Genomic DNA, 7,046 nt, shown 5'->3' with positions numbered 1-7,046 from the left:
ATTTACAACAGTGTACGGCAATTCAGAGCGTACTTCAAATTGACTAATTGGGGGTACGTTAGAGTAAATGTGTTCGCAGGCGACGGATTAATTTACCGTGCTCTCACAATAACGTACTGCCAGTATGGCTTCAACAGGAAACCATCCGGGCAGCAGTCTATTTGATTTCTTCTGTAACCCTTCGAGGGCTTGATCATTCGTTGTGGGTGGGCGTTCTGCACGCTTGAAACTCACAAGTGTAAAACTAGATAACCGCCGGCTCTTCGAAATACAGAACACCGTCGCTCTTTTGCGATCGTCCGTTTTTGTGTGTTTGAACCACTTTGCTATCAAGTTCAACAATGTTTTACAATGATACAATCGCTTTGATGTTATGTTTCACATTATTTCAATTTTCTGTTACGTATTTTCATTAAAGGATAATTAAGTTAAGAGATAAATGTGCATGTCAATACCTGACTATTAAATACTTTGACAGTTACCAGTGTTAAGTAATTGTGTATTAATTGTAAATAAGAGTTTAAGACTTGTTTGGATACACAACCCATGTCAATTTTGAGAGTTATATATGAGATAAAACCAAATGATGAACAGTTTAAAATTAATATTTAACATAAGCAAGACAATAAACAAGGTAATAAACAAAATATTAAATATTATAAAAGTAAAATATTCAAAAATTTTCCACGAGTATCTTACTGCTGCTTCTACAACTAGCCAGTTCAGAGACCTGGGTACTTCCGAGTCCACCACCAAAAATTATTTATTTTTTATGGTACACTTTTGTTGCTATCAGAATGTACGTTTGTCGATATGATATTTAAATGCAGTAAAGGTTTCACCTTAAGCAGATTTTTAGTCACAATATACATGGCCAAGTTACTCGAGGAAGGAAAGCTAGTTGAATCTTCCCGGCTGATTGCTTCGAGCTGGGGCTGTCTGTAGAACCACTGACCCTGGAGAGGTTCAGCCCAGCATGGCGTCTCGAGAGTTAATAATATTCCAACACTGCGTAGGTAGAAAATTTGATTCAGAGAAGTTATAATGACTGAAGTCATGCTAACAGGTCGTTACTGATTAATAAATCAATGATTGCCACTATAAACCCGTGCCCGAAGGTGGAAATCATTGAAAAGTTAGCGAAAAACCAATTTTTCAATCAGTGATATTGAGTCACTAAAATATATGGTAGGAATTCACGATCCAGTTTCAAAAATTTGTAGCAAAATTCTAATACTTTCTACCATTTTACTATTTAAAATTAAAAATGCAAATGAAAATAATGCTTAATTTTTTCAAAACAACTATTTTTAAATAGTTATTCCTGACAGCCGTAGTTCCCCAATAACAAAATTAAACTTCAACTTAAATATCATACATACAAACAGCAGCTAATGTACAGTAACTTAGTCATTTTCAGGAAAGGTGTCACGTAAGCTATTCCACAGAAATTATTTACAAAATTTTACTATTGCTCCTGTAACTTTACAATACATATTTTAGCCACTTGTATATTAAAATTTATGATTACAGTACAACCATATATTGACGGGAAACAGTTACCAACAAAAATTTTCTTAAAAATTTAAAGGAAAAATCCAAATCTTAAGTTATGGACACCACGAACAGGAAACATTCATGAACGCAATATTTTAATGTGAGGTTTCTAAGAAATAGATATGGGTTCCTCATTTGCGTAGATATTATTTTTTTTTTTAGTGTGCCTAACCTTTATTCTCTCCGTGTGTTTACGGCGAGCTCGCTAATTGTCTACGGTCAGAGGGCGCTGCGCCAACGGCCAAACTGAAAATTAGTGGAGATTGGAAAGACGTAAAAACCCCGCGGACCCAGGGTGAAGTGAATATTTCAGTGGGAAGTTGTAATAATTCTCACGGTCGGCGTGAGAGGCGCACCTCCCACGAGCCGACACTTCCGCGAGGTGGTTCCTCGCGGGCCCTGCAGGTAGCAGCACCGGCGCGGAACCCGCCGAGGAAAAACAGAAACGAAGCGTTTTTATTACCGCCCGAGCGGCGGACATTTTAATTACCGCAAGCCCCTCCGCGGCGCCGGCCATTACGGTCGCTTCGCGGCTCATTTAATTCCATTATCGTGGCTTATGTTTTCACCCCGACTGCCGGAAGTTCTGTGCCGGAAATCATTGCGTAATCAGGCGGAAATGTGCCGCAAAAAAAAATTACATTCTGAACCTGAGTTAATGACTTTGTTCAGCGGAACGATTTGTAAGCCGCTTATTCACTGGGACTAAGAGGCTCGTACCGTGAAATGCAGTGTGCGCCGTTTAATTAGCAGTAGCTGGTAACTCAATGTTAACTGCGGAGAATTTTTTTATTGTGTATGGAAATGTCAGGTATGTGCTGATGTGCAAAAATAATTCAATATTTTATCTTTCGTGTGAATATGCCTATTTATCTTTTTGTAACTGTTACATAATTGCAACACGAAATAGGCTACTCAGATAACAGTAAACTTTTGAAACTAAATACTATGCTAGCTAAACTGCATTCTATGCATAACAAGATGTATTTAGTATATATTTTAAAACAATGACTAAATCATTTAACTCTGTTAAAAATAATTTGCCTTAGAAATAAAAATTCGTTTTAAAAACTAACCACTGTTGTTTTGCCTCATAGCAAGTATTGTTGGCCCATATAACGGCATCTCTAGGTGCAGCATGCTAATTAGATCACGTAGTCCTCTGTTGCGAAGATTCTTGATAAATATATGCGTGGGCGCATATCCTGTACAACCAGCAACGCTAACACTGCAAGAAATAATCCGAGACCTGTTTGAAGAGCCGGGCAGGCGTCACGATGAAAAAAATATTAGCGGATGTGTCTCAAAGTCATTGCGGTTTCCTCTGCATATTCCAAGTTTCCCCACCTGCACATTCTCATTTAGTCATTTCTCGACGTCTTAAATTACTTTTTTGTCCAGGATACAGGCCTGTATTCATTCTTTTATTTGCGAAGACTTTTCAATCAAAATATCAATCAAAATATTTAACGTTAATATAATACCGCATTCTTAAAGCAGTGGAATAAAAATCCTTCATGTATTCGGACGATAACGATAAAACATCTTTTGAGTTATCTTTTGAGCTAATACAATCGGTTTCAGCAATGAAATGGCCAACAGCAAATTATAAGACATATTTAGGTTTAGGTAATACCTAAGTGTTATAATATTATAAACTCCAAGGAAAATTTAAACAAAAATAAAAAAATTTAAAATTAGAAACAATAATGTATTACAACCACCAAATAATATTTTAATTCACAAATTATTTCAAAATGGACGACTACGTAAGTACTAGCCAAAGATTCAGCAAAATTTAATTTAGTTTTAGGAAATTAAAGTATTCGGAATTATTACCGTGAAATATAATTCAAGTTAAGTTAAATACGTGAGCAAGTATGTTCTGGACCACTTTTCGTGATATGTTGGTGGCCATATTGGTTTCATAAAATGTTTTTGTCTAGATATGTATTCGTATTTTGTGACATCTTGGCGTGGGTATGTCTTAAGACCATGATATCGTAACCACCTCGCGAATTATAAGCGAACCTTTACACTTAAATAATACAATTGTAGGATAAAACATATATTAAATAATTAATTTAAAGAAAAAAAATAAAACAAATATATACACAATACCTAAACTTTTTAAAAATGCACAAGCACTGTTGTAAATGCCTAAAAATATTTTCAAACTATCTAAATTGAATTGTTAAGGGAAAAGATCTTCTGTAGGTTACAGGCTGAGGTAAATAAGCACTCAGAATTGCTTCAATAACGCTTGATCGATAACAAGCGGCTGCTCGATATTACCCCTCCCCCCACCTAGTCAAATATCCCACTCGTGAGTGTTGCACTCTTTGTTACGATTTATTTTACCAGCTGGAAATAAGTTTTATTTCAAAAATTAAATTTATTCCAAGCAATAAACTTTGACATCAAGTAAGTGGAAACTATCGCCTAGGACTTGACAAAAAATATATTGTTGCGTAACTGAAATAGTTAAAATTTTTATACTACTTAACTCATTAAAATTTAAATAAGAGTAGTTGTTAAGTTTTCCCAGTTGGTTCTATTGTAACGGCGGTTTATTCTAACGATCTTTTCTAAGCGACGTATCGTTTGAATTTTCAATGACCAAACTTTTCACTTGTTACAGTCCATGTCTAAGGCTTAGAACAAACAGTACTAACCCGTAAAAGTCAACTTAAAATTATATATAGTGTTAAAAAATATGTTGTCTGTAAAAGTCATATTTGAAAGTTATTTTATGCTATTGTTTTGTGGTGTACACGTACAATAAATAGACAGAGGTTCGTGCATCCGCCGTAACTCAATGAGCTATCCAGCAAAGCGTCCGTAGCCACAGGGTTTGTTGAAATGCAGTTATTGTGAACACCTGATATAAACAGAGGAGTATCGTGAAACTGGGCAGGACATAAACGTATCTGGTCGTCAGATGTAACTGGGTCGTTTACAGTTATGGAAGTTCGCAGCACTGTCTGGTATACAACGCTTCCTGCGCCAATCGTCCGTGTTCATCGCACGAGTTTGTCTGCTGCACACAACCACTCTACAGTTGAAAGAATTATTTGAGCTACCGGAAAAAATTATAACCATAAGTGCGCTTGTTTATTAAATGCCTGCTGTACGATCGCTGTCAAGACGGTATTTCAGGAATAGAAGTCGTAAAGTGGTTCCACCAAGTTTGATACTCTTTCAAGGGTAAAATTAACAACAGAAAGGTTGCCTTGCAGTAACACTCTGAGTGCACTCGATGAAACAGCACTCAAAGATCGGAAGGGTGAGGCGAAAAACGCCTAATAACTACGCCACATGTTGGGCTGACCAGGTTCGACACCGCATAAAACCATATAATGCACGGTCGTCAGAACAGAACATCCTTTATTACGTCAATTAATTTTTGCAACATTTATTCGAATTGCCAAAGTTTTAGTGCCCAAGCAGGTGAAAATCTGTCAGGAGTTCTGCCGCATCACACTAACAAAGCCTGTGTGCTGTTAAATCGTGTGATCTTGTTTTAATTTTTTTAATATTATTATTTAATAATTGGTGAAAACGTAATATGGAACATGCCTTAAGGGAATAACAAGCCAACGGACCCCTTATTTTACTAATAAGGATCGTGATAATACGACCAAATTGAAATAGCGGTAAATTCAGTTTTATAATATAAAACATAGAAGGTAGGTCATAGACACACGAACAGTGCGTTTGTGTCATTTATCTAAGTTCGACACACAATCATATAGTAAGGTTTGGTGAAACCCATCCTTTAAGCGAATCTCGCGGCTTCTAGCGAACTAAGTATGCTAACAACAATTTAGTTCAGAACTTCGTTAATAGATGACGTTTCCTTGAATTTGTAACGCTCTATCGTTTGGTGCGTCCGTTACGTTTTGCCTATGGGTTACCCTCCTTCCCACCAAACGAAGCTGAAGATTGTCGTCCCGGTTTTGCTGATGCGTAGCCTTGATGCGCCGAGATTGTGCAATCACTGAGACTTTCCAATCGAAATTTCCCGTTTTTCAAGTGTGCGTCCTACAGTCTTGAACCTCGGTAATGATGTTCCTCATGTGATGTGTTTAGCCCGGGCAACGCCGGGTTCTTCAGTATACTGTCTTGCAGGAGAGCGAAGTGGTTGATAGCCACGGTATTCCAGCGTAAGGAAGTGCCGGCTGGTTGAACGCGACTCGCCTCGCAGGACTCCAGCAGCTGACGGCGACCGCTCTGGGAGTGCTTCCCCGGAGCTGCCCCGCCCACGATCCCCGAGTCGTAAACTGCTACAAACCACCGAGCCACTCCACTGCCACTCCACTGCCACTCCACTGCCGCGCCAGAGGCCAGGGAGGCGGTCCCTGCCGGCGCGGAACGGGTTTGGCACGAGTCCGCACGCCGGACCGCGCACTCACCGCTCTGCCCTGAAGTCACCCACACAGCCACGCACGATGCATGGCCCCGCATTCATTGCGCATTCGTTGCGTGCTTTCATATCTGATATGACCTCGCTGTCGGAGAGCTATTAAACTGAGCAAATAATAAATTTCCTCGGCTTAATGCCCCAACTCACTGATCTACTAAATACTCAGATCACATGTTCCTGATGCTTCCCTCGACTCGGGTCAAATACACTCACTACCTGTATAGCTATTACAAACATTTTAATATTTTTTTAAAAGAAATAAATAGAATATAAATAGGCTATATCTGAACAAAACATGATGAATTGATGCCTGAAAGAGGTACATTTGTTGAATTATCACAAATACATATAATTCAGGTCCAAGAAGCAGGAAAATTCGTGCTAAAAACATGCCAAACATGTACCACCTGTTACAATACTCAAATACTTCTCTCCAAACATATAATTTAACATGATCAGCTCAATAACGACATCATTATAACCAGGGCCGATGAGAGTACCCAAGTGACATTCCCCAGCCATTGACAGTTTAGTTGGATGCAGACATAGGTCACTGCAATTAGACTACCTTAAAACATTTGCCGGGAAAAGACATTTCATGACATCTTCCTTGTACTGAAATTTTAAAATTCTTGGTAATTAATCCAAAATCTTCCATGCAAGCCTCAACGCATCTTCTGTTATCCATAATTTACAGATTGTCAAATTTCCAGAGAACTTTTTGTTCTGTTCTCCTCGGCGGAATAATAATCAGTTACAAACTGTAGTGTTTGGACATCTCCGAGTTGAACCATATATCTTAAAACAACACCAATGAGTTCATTTAAAGATAAAAAAAAAAAACATTTTACATTAAATGTCCTTCCATCAACACACAAATGTAATATTATTTTTGACAGCATCGCCAGCAACACTACGTACGATTCGGTTCCCAAAATGTGGTCAGTCCATTAAGAATAATTCATTATGGGTAAGAAGAGGCAACCAGAAGAGGAAGACTAGAATAGTGAATTTCAAAGGTCAGGAACTTGATCTTGACGGCAACGTCTTCCTCTTCTGATTG

General features: G+C 38.1%; 1 long non-coding RNA gene across 1 annotated transcript; it reads left to right on the top strand.

Annotated features, from left to right (window-relative positions):
* Positions 1 to 633: 633 nt before the first annotated feature.
* LOC134531080 (uncharacterized) lies at positions 634 to 6,125 on the top strand. Its single transcript, XR_010074927.1, has 2 exons — positions 634 to 2,368; positions 5,689 to 6,125. It is a non-coding gene; the product is annotated as an uncharacterized LOC134531080 (long non-coding RNA).
* Positions 6,126 to 7,046: the final 921 nt, after the last annotated feature.

This window comes from Bacillus rossius, chromosome 3, assembly GCF_032445375.1.
Source record: "Bacillus rossius redtenbacheri isolate Brsri chromosome 3, Brsri_v3, whole genome shotgun sequence".
NCBI lineage: Eukaryota > Metazoa > Arthropoda > Insecta > Phasmatodea > Bacillidae > Bacillus > Bacillus rossius.
This window is presented reverse-complemented; position numbering and strand designations above follow the sequence as displayed.